Below are 12,681 nucleotides of genomic sequence, written 5' to 3'. Positions count from 1 at the left end.
CAGCTTCTTCCAAACCCTTCAGAAATTGTGAAAGGGAAGCAAAGGAAATGATCTTATACGCTTTTTGGAGATTTTGTGCTCTTAACATTCAGAAGTGGATGGAGATGGTATGCTGGACTGTGTCCAGTGAAGGCCACCAAGATGGTCAGTGGGCTGGAGCACATCATGTATGAGGAGACGCTGAGAGAACTGCGTTTGTTCAGTCTTAAGATGAAAAGGCTTTGGAGGGATCTTACTGTTGTCTACAGCTGCCTCATGGGAGAGATAGAGAAGATGCAGTCAGCCTCTCTCTGAAGGTGCACAGTGGTAGCACAGGATGCAGCAGATGCAGGATGGGACATGGGGAAGTCCTGTTAGATATGAGGGTGGCTTTTCCATCTTTTTCACTGTGAGGGTGGTTATAAATTTCAGCAAGTTGTCCAGGAAGGTGGAATTGCTATCCTCAGAGGCATTAAAAACGCAGCTAGAAAAGACCATGAACAACCTGATCTCATTGAACCTGCCTCAAGCATAGGGTCCCGTTGGGTGTCCTTCAGAGCTCCTTTTCAGCCTAAATTATTCCTAGGTTCTGTGGCTGGTCTCAGGGGAACGTTGGTCAGGCAGAAACTGAGATCCCAGTGAAGGACCGGCTGTTGTGCAGGATTGACCAGGAACAAAGAAAGATGGCACCACGGGGTTGCTCTGCTACACAAGTCCACAGAACCATAGCTCTGGGAGGATGCCGTGCTTGCGGTATTTCACAGTGCGGTTCTACCTCTGGCAGCAAGTCCTTCACACTCACAAAAAAGGTCACTAAATGCAGGCAGCAATAGCACCTTGTCACTACAGTACCAAACACTTGCATGTGAATTTTTTATTTGAATCATGCAATGCCTGAACCAAAGGCAGTCCTTGAACTGCAAACTCCTGGTGAGAGGACATTGCCAGTGATTTAACCTGACAGTGTGCTAAGATGAAAATCACTAGATCTGCAAGCACTCATAATCAGGCCTTAAGCACAATGCTGGAAAAGAACAAAAGGAGTGGAAATGTAAGAGACTCAGGGCCACCGCGGTAACTTTGAACTGAACACTGTAGCAGAATGTAGCTCTCTCCTTTTTATGCAGCAACTTGGGCTGGTGTTGAGAACAGTAAGGGAAAGAGTATGATGAAGTTGGGCCAACTGCTGACAGACTAGAGGACAACAGGGAAGAAACTATCTTAAGCTATCTCAACAGCAGAGGGTTGCTCTGGGAACTGCTGCATGGCACCTGACCTGTAACAAAGTTTGAAAGCTGGGGGAAGCGAGCAAGATAAGCTTTAAGAAAACCAAACTAGAATCATCATATTAAATACTACCAGTGCAACCTTTAGCCCAGCTATAGAAAACAGAGTAACAAGCATTATCACTTTTGGCAAGCAGGATAAGGGCAGGTATTAAGCACAGCTGGATTAGACCCAAGATTACATATTTTCCTCTCTGTTCTCTTGGTGCTGTTACATGAATCCCTCTCCTTCAAGCTTGAACAAGATTATGTTGCAAAGCACCCTATGCAGTTCCTCTGAAAAGTAACATGGATGTTTGACTATGCCAAGATAACAATTGCAATCATAATGGTAAAAGTCTGATTCACACATGCATTTGGGAAACTGCTTCAGACAGCCCCAAGAGTAGAGGAGGAAATCCTCATTGCTGCAGCGTGTGCTGCTTTTAGCTCCTTTGGCTGCCTTTCCTTCCGTCTTCAAGGCACATTCAATTATTTTGACCTTGCTGAGACAGGAGTGAAGATGACTGCCTGCTTGGTTTAAAGCTGGACAAAGCATTTTGAGAGAAGGGAAGAAAGGATAAACAGGAAGGTTTTCAAGAGTCATTCTAGCAAGGCAGGGCTTGTTTCTCAAATGTTTGATGGACCAGGGCTAGTAAATGAGCAAAGAACTCTTTAACCTGTCTTACAAAATGTTGATTCCTTTTTCTCCATGTTGTTTACCTTGCCAACTAACATGATCTCACAGAAAGCAGTAAAAGCATTGCTGTCTAGGAGCATCCCACAGCATCACTTGTGCTGGGCCAATGGGCACTGCCTTTTAAGCCTTTCATTCTCCAAAAAATACTTTTAAAGGTGGCTATATGACTTGGTAGAGCTTTATGATGAAATGTTCCTAGGGTATAGCTCAACTCACAGTTCTGCTCTTGTCCAAAGAATTGCCAGACTTTTTAACCAGTGCCTACAAAACAATAAATAATTCTCTTCATGAGAAGTGGAACTTTCCTCCATGTAAATCCTGCTCTGATGCCAGGCTGACTGCTGGGCAGAGGCAGTACAAGTTCATGGGATACTTTCAGCTATCTTAGATTACTGGACCCTACAATGTCAGCATTGAGCAGTGCAGAGGACCTATCTAAAGCTAGTGGACAAGGTTCAAAAAAGGTCAGGGTATAATATCTTCCTGTGCTGCCTAGGCACTGTGATACGTGTGTCTCCTGCAGCTTCATCCACAAGACTTAAGGTATCCTTGTGAATTCTGTATGTGTGCTGGTTCCGCTCCGGGAATTTAATAGCACTTGCTGGCTGTTCGGTTATAAAACAATGTAGGAACAGCAGCACTCCTCCACTCTACAGTGTTGCCTATTTTGAGATTCCTACTTGGAGCAGCAATATGTGCTGAATGGTGTAAAGAGTTGAGAAAGACCATTCTCAAAGGCAGCCTGAGCTCAGACTATTTCAGCGAGCACAGGTAGTCTCTGCCCTTGTTAACAGGGTGGTTTCCAATAGGGTTTTCAGAAGTCCAGGAGAGTGCTACTATAAACACAGTGTACATTTTGTATGTGAACAGACCAACATTATTCAGATAGATATTTCCTCTGGCCCAGGTGCATTGAATCATTGAAAGGACAGAGAGTCAGCCAGCTGTTTCAGAAAAAAACCTTGTCCTTGCCACAGTAGTTTTGGGTTTTTTTCTTTTTTTTTTCTTTTTGCAAGTAGAAAAAAGTGGCAGCCTTGATTTTCCTAGCCTTAAAGTGCTGAAAAAGCTAGTGTGATAATTTATCATGTTAAGACAGATCACAGTTTTTCATTTCTCTGGCCCTTCTGTCCCTCCTGATGTTTTAGATGTTTAGTCCCTTTGACCCCAAATATACAGACCCACTTCATGCTCCCAAAACTTCCAGACAGAACCTGAAGACCCTTGCACTCCAAATATCAGCAAGCTATCCCTGTTTAACGATTTGGATTTCCCATGTGTGTAATCCTAGAACCTCCTTCAACACTTGGGCCAATGCATATGCATCATGGAGGAAGGAAGGAGTACACTATGCCTGCAAGAGCTTTTCACAGACGCTCAAGAGCTTCAATGTCAGGGGCTCTTGAAGTACAATAGATGGGTAGGACAGACTGAGAAGCATAATAGTGGCTATAATAATTCTCTTTTTTTGAGTAGTCAGTGATTTTTTTATAATTCTATGATTATTTAAAAGATCACATGAGCTGAGAAGTTATTTAATATATACATAACCTGTCTTGATAGTTAATTTCCAGACACACATTTCACAAACTTTAACTGAATTTTTTCTTCATCTTATATAAGTTTGCTTAAGGTAATTAAGTTTTGGATAGTGTAGGACAATATTCTGATAGAGGAGATTTTTTTTTTCTCTTACATTTTGCATCAAGTAAGGTGAGCATTAAACGTTTTTATTTTGCGCAGGAAAAAATTCATTCTGCAGCAGTGGCTGGTGGAGGAGACTGAACACAGGTGAACAGCGTTTGCTCAATTCTAAGTAGGCACTATAGGATAGCTTTTTAAAACATAGACCAAATAGGTGATGTTTATCTTTTTCTTTAACTATATGCCATATCTTTAAAAAGAGGGCAGAGGAAACAGGTCTCATAGTTTCCAATCACAGGAGAAGCCTAATTTTGACCTTCCTAATGCCTTTTATGGAAGGAAAAGATTAAAACTCCTTGTGACCTAGGATAATTTCCTCCCAGGTCTACATGTTAGTTAGTAGTCACGAAGGTCACTAATTTCTGGCATCATGAAGCACCTAGCACATGTGAGCGTAACCCCAAAGTCTTTATTTTTCTGTCTTCTATGCCTGTAGAATAGAAAGAAAAAGTACATCTTCACCGATATAACCTTAATTCTTTTCTTTCTCTAGCTTCAACTGGCAAAAAGAAGTGGACCTGGTGTGACTGCAGCTTCTTTCACAGCCTCCAAGGGCAGAGGGGACACTGACTACTCTGGCATGAGAAGGTACGGTGGGACACTGGGGCCCAGCTACCTTGGAAAACCAGGGTGATTTTTTATATCCAAAGAAGCTAAGGTTAGCCTGTTTGCCTAATATGAGTTTTGGGATTTTTTTTTGTGACTGTGTCAAGAATCACACGATTTTCTGCAGTATTTTGAATCTTGCCTGATGGCACTGATTAGTGGCTGGAGATGCTGGTTCATGTCACGTGTTTGGTTTTATGTCTTGTCTGGAGTTGTCCCTCCACACCATGAAAACACATTACTGAGAACTGCTGGAAACACCAACTTTCACCCTCAGACAGGTCATTCTTGGCCTATTTGAATTGTTGTCATCTCCAAGCACAAGACCAGCTGCCAACATGCTCTTTGAAGTAGTAAAACTTCTTCATAGCCTTATAAGTCTGTTCAAGAAAGCCTAGAAGTGACAATATTCAGATAATTATTTTCCCAAATCTGGAGATAGTGGTCAAGGCAGGCAGGGAAGTGAATTTCAGTCTGGAAAATATTGTTTGCCCCCCTTGCCTCCCATTCCCTAATGTCCTCAGATGACAGCAAGCCAGGTATTGATAAAACAATCAGCATCAACACCATTAACAACAGGGCACTGTATTAAAGAATTCATATCAAATTCTGGCCCCACATCTGTCTAAATACCAGGGATGAGCTTATTGTGATCCTCCTCCTAAAGCAAAGATTTTTGTGATAAGGATAATTTGAATCTGAATTTTGGTTTCTGTCCCTTGGACAAACCTTCCAGTGGTGTGTTGTTCGAATTGAGAACTGAATGCAGATGGAAAGGTTTGGTCCTCTGCTGTTCATGCAGCAGTTAAAAAAGCATGGGTTTCCCAAAAGTTGGCACAAAATATGTAGGAGGTGGTGTTAAAAATAGAAATGTAGGAGTGGTAACCAACTATGAAATTAGCAAAAGAAGAAAATAACTGTAAATAAAAATGTACAATGTTATTTTTTTGAGCACTCTGCTAAGCAAAATGGGGAGGCTGAAGAAGCCTCATGTAGCTGTGAGTCAGGAGCAGCAGCTGCCTCCTGCAGCCGGGCTGCAGCCCCCTCTTCCCTTCCATCCCACCACGCCGTGCCGTCACCTGTGCCTGCCACAAGCACAGCTCCTACTTTGGCAAAGTAGGAAAATAGATTTTACTGTCCCCCAACTACTCTGCTCACCAATTGCCACCCGATTTTGAGGATCCCGGTTGCCTGGGTAACATAACCGGGTGTTGCTGTGGAAACGGCTTTGCTGACCACCGGGTTTCCCTGCCGCCGGGCGAGGACATGGGCACTCTCCGCATCCGTCTGCGCTAGCAAGTGACAGGAGGTGGCTTTGCCACCGGCGCTATCAATAAAGTTGCAAACCAGTGTTAATAGCTTTTACTTTCACTTATTTAAGCCTCCTCTGCTGTGACTTTTGGAGGGAGAAAAAACGAGGATAATCCTTTTAGGTAATAGATTAGAGGAACAAGTCGGAGTAGGAGGAGGCATTTGTTTATTTATTTGCTTCAGAAAAGTTTCTAAGACTTTTTGTGCACAAATTACTTGGAAAAAATGAACTTCAAAGCCTCACAAAATGTACAATTTCACATTGCATTAACGTACGCTTTTTGAAGTTAATATAGCCATTCCTTTGCTATTAATGTTCCTGTGTACTCGGTTGGCTTAAACTGTTCATCTCATAACGAACATATGCTGTCAGTAAAAGCAATAGCTGCTACAGCATGCATTAACTCCTTGTTTCCAAGGCCCATGCCAGGTAGAAATGGCATTGACCGTGTTTAACCCTGGTTCCATATTTTGGGGCAAAAGGGGTTAAGAAATATCTGAAATAGAATGCTGTAAATTCCTTGATGGCCTCTGCTGGCTTTGGAAACAGAGGGAGAATAGTGCAGTGGCTAATTTTTCTTTCTCTTTTAAGTAACAAATTGAAAAAAAACCCTATTACAGTTCACATTGACATCAAGGAAATAATAATAATGCTACTTTGCCCTTATATGGCAGCTTTTATCCCAAGTTTACAAAGGAATTTTCAAACATTAATGGTGTACCACTTTATTCTCTGTTGGCAAGATGGTCACATGGTGGTGTGGGAGCTGAGGAGACATAAGGCAATTCATAGGGTGCTGGGACACTAATGCAGATTTTAGGAAGCGATGCAACATACTGACAACAGCTCTACGGCTAAATCATGTTTAAGATAAAATAGTCTGTCTAATCTATCACTGCCATGGTTTGCTGCAGTAGAAAGGGATGAAATCTCCTCTGTAGTCCATTGATTCTACTGCAGATACTACAGTGAAGGAAACCGAGTTCAGCCTGGTTTAGCGATATCTCTCAATCTATTTACTTTAGCAGATGCCGGTGTTGTTTTTGTTGTTTTGTTGGTTTTGTTAACAATACTTAAAAATACATGTAAAAATCTGTAGGACTTCTGGTATATGTACTTGTGTTCACTGAAGGCAATAATAGAGTAAAAATGCAGAATATCTTGAATAATTGTCCTGTTTTTTTACACTTTTAGAGCTTCCAAAATATTCTGTGCTTGAGCTTACTCAAAGAGAGAAATTTTGGCAAGTCAGGGAAAATCTGTCTCTCTCTTCCCCTCCCTTTTTTTTTTTAATTGGAAAAAGTACTTTTTTCTCACTGTAATAAATTCTCACAAATTTGATTTTCAAGTGAGGAAAGGAAAAGAAGGTTGATCTTTGCTACTGGAAAAGTGACATATAAGTAGCCCCTGTTTTAAAATGCACCCGTGTCCAATTTATAAACAGCCGGTGCTCTGGAGACATCTCCTAAGTGACTTTATGGAGGTAGGGAATACTATGTTATCCGAGGCTCACAGGAAACCCTGCCTTATCTGTAACAAATATAAATCAGAGAAGCTCTGATGAAATCTATGGAGCTACATCAATTTACACAGGCTGAAAATCGTGCTCAACTGTTCCCAGACAAACAAAGGCATGCAATTCCCCATTTGCCTCCACAAAGGCAGATGCTTTACCTCCTTACCTGCTCCATTTGCTTTAATGAGGTGTTCACAGCAAAGCGTAAATGGTACCATTTAGACGTCAACATTAAGCATGGCGATGTTTTAAGAGTAGCACTTAAGGAAATTAAATGCGTAATCTGAGCTAATGTGAATGGTGTATGACTGTTGTTTAAATAAAGTTAAAATGGACAAAGTAAAACTCTCTCAAGTGCCCCTAACGAAGGTGTGTGAGTTATGGCATAATCTTGGTATGCTGGAAACTTATCCATTCAGATTTTTAACAAGAAAACAGATGACTGAGAGGACGATGTCTGTGCCATGGCGTTAGCTGTTACAACATTAGTATTTGATATGCAAAAAGCTAAAGGTGCGGAAATACTGTATGTTATGGAAATGCAACTTTTGGGGAGGGACTGTGGCTGTACTGTGTGTGCAAGGAGACAAGGAGGTGCTCTGGTTTGTGCCCGTTTCATTCCCTCTGTCCCCACACATTACAAACGTAAGTAGCAGAGACATGATTCGGTAGATTTACCCCGGTGATGTACGCAGTGTCGTTAACTGCACTGGAATTATTCTAGATTTACTTCTGTGTGAAACCAGAATCGGGACTAGCTAATTTAGCTTAGTGTGCTGATATGAAATGCAAAGTGAAAATGTCATCATTTGTGTTTCTTCTTGTACCAAAAAAACCGCTGGAGGCCTTTTAGGGATGGAAATGTTAGTAGTAACAACATAGCATTGCATATATATATATATATATAATTTTCAATATATTGGCTTTAAAACTGTTTTTAGGAACTGATAAGGCATACCTCTGGTTACTGGCTAATCATGTTTATGAGGTCCAACTTCTGATTTTTTGTGTGTGTGTATATTAACCTGAGGACAAAGTTAGAGCCTTTGCTAGACTCAACAAAGCCCTGTATTCATGGGGAAAGCATTATCACAGATAAAAAAAAGTACCTGATTTTAAATCATTTTCAGACCTTTCTACTACCCTTAGGTTAAAAAAAAAAGAAAAAGCAATGAATAAATTAGTAGCCACATCTTCGTTCCAACAACCTGATTTCAATAGTATTGTAATAAAAGGACAAAGGTCATAGATTAAAGTATTGTAATGGAAATACAAAATCTATATCTACTCATAGGTATAGGGCTGTATTTTTAAAGATATTACTACTTGTAATGATTATAATTTGAGCCTAGTGTCACTAATAAGAAAATAGTTCTTTTTCATTCTGATTCAAGAAGCAATATTTACAAGTGTGTATGTGTATAAGTATAAATAAACAGTTAACAATTGCACCAAGAATATCTGCATGGAGTTCTGGGTCAGCCGTAGTACTGTTTGTCTAATGCTCTTATCAAGACACCTGTTACAGTTTAATTTTTTTTCTCTTTCTCTTAGTAGGGGGCAAGTAATAGACTCAGGATGTGGCTAGAATAGGAAAAATAGGAATATTATTTTCCTGTTTTCTGCCAATATGTTAAAAGGCATCAAATTTATTATTCATAAAATGTCAAAAGTATCCACAATGCTTTGCCTAAAATCACAGAGAATAATGCAGCTCAAACCTACCAAAGTCTGGCATCCAGAGTCCTCCATCCTAAATAAACAATCCTGTTATACATGGTGAGAGACCCCAAAGTGGCTTCTGCATCAGTAAGTGCAGAAACTTAATCTCTCCCTCCACAGAGAACAGATAGAATAATTTCCTACAACTTGAATATGAGCAGTTGTCTTCCTTATGCCTACTGTCCCTCAAAGTCAGAGGCAAAAATGCATGGAGGAGGCTGTCACAAATATCAGATGTATTAAACTTTTGTCTGCAGTATTTTACATGCAGTTATTTAAAGGGAGATCAATAATAGTTGCATCTCTCACTCTCCCCCACCCCATTAAAACTGTTTCACATATGGTTAAGGATCCATGCAAAAATAACTGACATTCCCTCTACCTAATGTGATAGTACATAACATGGAAAAAAAATTCATTTAAATTCTGTCATTTCCTAACAAAAAACTTAACAAGCAGTTCACGGTGCCAAGGCAATGCTGTAGGACGCTTTTTCACCAGAGCAAGAACAGTGATAAAGAAACACCTGAAGGACACCAGAGCTTTGCGTTCAGGGGATCTGTTCTGTACTGCACATCAGGCGACAGATCTGGGGGACATGAGAACATGCTTCGGTGAGAGGGCTCTTCTCGTCTTCACCTGGGAATGCAAATGCTTGCAATCCCGCTCTATTGAATGTCAGCTATCCTGCTGCCAGCTGGGGGACAGTGGAGAGAAGAGCAGCCTTGGGCCTTCCAGGTTGTTTTCAGGTGTAGGAGTAGAGCCCTGACTCCTGCTGTGTTGTGGTCACTCCCGGTTCTCTGTCTTGAATGTCCCTCATTGAAGTAACGAGTTTGAGAGCAGAGATATATAAACTATGGTGTTTGGGTACCATTAGTGGCACACAGGCTGCTTCAGAGCCATAGATCTGTACTGCCTGTAGAGACAATTGGTCCTCCTGCGCATGCATAGGACACGGGAGCTGCTGCTGGCAGTGGCTCACAAAGTAGCTCAGCTTGGGAATGCCTGATCTGGTGCATAGCGGAGGTGCACAACTTCTGCAGGTCTGCGTCCACCTTTGTTCTTGGGCTCTCGAGTCTCCTCTGTCACTAACAGGACTGATCCCTTACTCCGAAGTGCTGCCTTAGCAAAGCAGCTCCTCATTTGTCCTGATTTGTTTGGAGAGGGAAGGTGGGCAGAGCCCCTTCATCTTCCCGCTCCTGGAGGCCAAGGTGGAAGAATGGCAGTGAGCAAGGAGCAGGAAGGTGGGAGGGAGAAAGGGGCTGTTTCTCTTCCTGGCTACAAGACTGTTTTGCCTGTGTGGAACTGCCTTGTCGGTGACAAGAAAGGAGCCCTGACTTATAGATTAAAGGTGGAAACCATAAATCGGGCTTATACAACCTTTTCCTGGGAACAAGCCATCTCGGAGTAAGAGGCTGCTCTAAATGGACGTGTGTCGATGGCAGGGTGCGATGCCCAGACGAGGCATACGTCGCGCTGGTGTTCAGGCGATGTTTGTTTTAGCCTCTGTCTTTACTGGCCTCTCGTGAGCCAATCGAGCTACTTTATGAGCCACAGCTATAGTTTGGCCTCCTATGCCCTCCTAAATGTACCTTGGGATAAATACATTCTGGAGATCACAGAAAGTCACAAATTTGTGTGGAAGCAGCTGGGTCTGTCTTTCTTGTCTTCATGCATCTCATGATTTTCAAAGCTAAGCAGATTTGGACCTCATTAATGCTTGAATACATAAAAAAATGGATATTGCTCATAGTACAAGCTGCAGCCAGCTATTTTCTACAATACATCAGTATGTATAGCTTTGTAATTTTTAGAGAACAGTGTTTTGCACACTGGTATTTAATTTGAAAATATATACACCTCTTCAGACTCCCTTACACAGAGGGCCTGGTCCTTCAAACAAAACTATTAAAGAAATGTTTCCAAAGAGCTAGCATTTCTCCTGGGTTTATGTAAGGGAAATGGAGATGTTTTGGGGTTTTTGTTCACAAATGCGGTTCACACTGCATGAGTTCAAACTCTTTCAGAGCAAGAGAAACGCACTGTGTTCGTTTACCATTTCTTCACACAAAGGAACCTCAAGTTGGAGGATTTCTCACATCAGCGCAGAAGACACAAATCGGATTGTGTGCACGTGTGCGTGTGTGCACGTTTTAAAGGAAAACTGGATTTTTCCATAGAAGCTCCTGTAGTAAACCAGTGCTGTGCTCTGTGCCCTGCTTTGCCTTATCCTTCTGTGCAATCACAGAATTCAGAGACGGAAAACAACTTGCACATCATTTTTGGTATGTTTCTCTCCTGGTGTCGTTCTGTTCTTTGCACTGTACTGCTCAGGTTTTCCAATTTGTTTTTAAATAGCTTGTGGATATGGCTTCTCCTTCTTCCCTTGGGATACTATTCCACAATCTAATGGTTCTCAAAATTAGAATTTTTCCTCCATCCCAGGTGTAAGACTTTGTTTATACAGTGCTGAATTCACACAGTAATGTGCATGGTGCAGATGTTTCACATGGGGACATTTATGTGAAGTGCTTCCATTGAAAAATGGGGATAAAACCAAAAAACCTTATTAAGTGAATTTACAATATATGATGTGTAAACATGCTTTTATTTTGCAATTTCACTACAAAATTAGCGACACATACAACTGTAATACTGTATTGCTGCATAAAAACTAATTACCAAGAATTGTATTTTTCCAAAGCTTAGGATCACAGCAAATTAATTAAAATTCTTCATACAAAAGAAGGAATTTCATAATAAGTTTTTACAAAATATATGTATAGTGCATATCAACCTTTTAAAATTTGTGACTGTAACATGGGCTTTTTTTCTTTTTCTGCATTTTTAATAAGGTGGCAATGGAGATCTATCAAGTCCATAGCATATATCACTGTTTTTATTCAAGAATTCTTGTGAAAATAAAGCACTTCCTTTATTCACAAAAATCATAATTGCAACATACATAAAACCTGTCAAAGCTCCAATTTCCAATATTCTAATGAATATCAAAAGAGTCCAGCATTTCTGACTTTGACAAATTGCAAATGAGGTTTTATTCATTAAGAGGGCTGCTAATGTTTATTTAAATGCAATTTACTGTTGCATTATTGATTAGCTACTGCAAAATTATCTTACAAGGAGCACGTGTAGCAAGAAGATTTCAGGTTGAGAAAGGATTTATCTAGGGAAGGCCTGTAGGCTTGATTTAGGCCCCAGGACATGAGAGTTTTAATTTATCTGGAAAGAAAGGCCTGGTGGAAGGTTTGCTTTGTTTGCATTTAGACAGCAGATGAAAGGGGTTTTGATGTTGAGCTGGGAGAAAATGGCTGCCACTCTTGTTATTCACAGAGAGAATTGAGCAAAAGAAAAAATCTATTATAGGGGCCAAGATAAAAAAGTCTCCCCCCCCCCCCCCCATATTCAGCATCAGGCTGTACGTGGCTTGTTATTCTCTGAAGGAGAAATAATAAAGAAAATGTTGCTTGTTATCTAAAATCTCTTTTTAAAAATCCATATTGCATTTATTATTGAGCCCTCACTTCTTCTTTCAGTGCCATAAAACTCAGGCGAGGTTGCTGTATCTGACCTGAGAGTCCGAATTAAATCTGGGCCTATATATTTTAATGAAAACCAAATGTACAATGTTTTTAGTGTTTACCCAACATAAAGAAACACTTTCTGGCAACGTCTCATAGAACTAATTTGTAACAGCTCGAAGTGCTGGAGAGTGATACGGAGCCTCTTTGGCTTCCACCTTAAGAAGGGATGCATCTGCAGCACTTGTTTTAGCACTGGTTTTGTCTACAAGAATCAATTAGTCATGTAAACCACGAGTGTGAATCCTATCCTTCCTGAGGGGTACTGCTGCAAGACTAAA

General features: G+C 40.9%; 1 long non-coding RNA gene across 1 annotated transcript in view; it reads left to right on the top strand.

Annotated features, from left to right (window-relative positions):
* Positions 1–12,681, top strand: part of LOC128142310 (uncharacterized) — a 217,631-nt gene that overhangs the window by 46,056 nt on the left and 158,894 nt on the right. Inside the window, exon 2 of the long non-coding RNA XR_008235344.1 lies at positions 4,139–4,233. This is a non-coding gene — a long non-coding RNA (uncharacterized LOC128142310). The remainder of the gene's footprint in view (positions 1–4,138; positions 4,234–12,681) is intronic.

This window comes from Harpia harpyja, chromosome 5 (assembly GCF_026419915.1).
Source record: "Harpia harpyja isolate bHarHar1 chromosome 5, bHarHar1 primary haplotype, whole genome shotgun sequence".
Taxonomy (NCBI): Eukaryota; Metazoa; Chordata; class Aves; order Accipitriformes; family Accipitridae; genus Harpia; species Harpia harpyja.
This window is presented reverse-complemented; position numbering and strand designations above follow the sequence as displayed.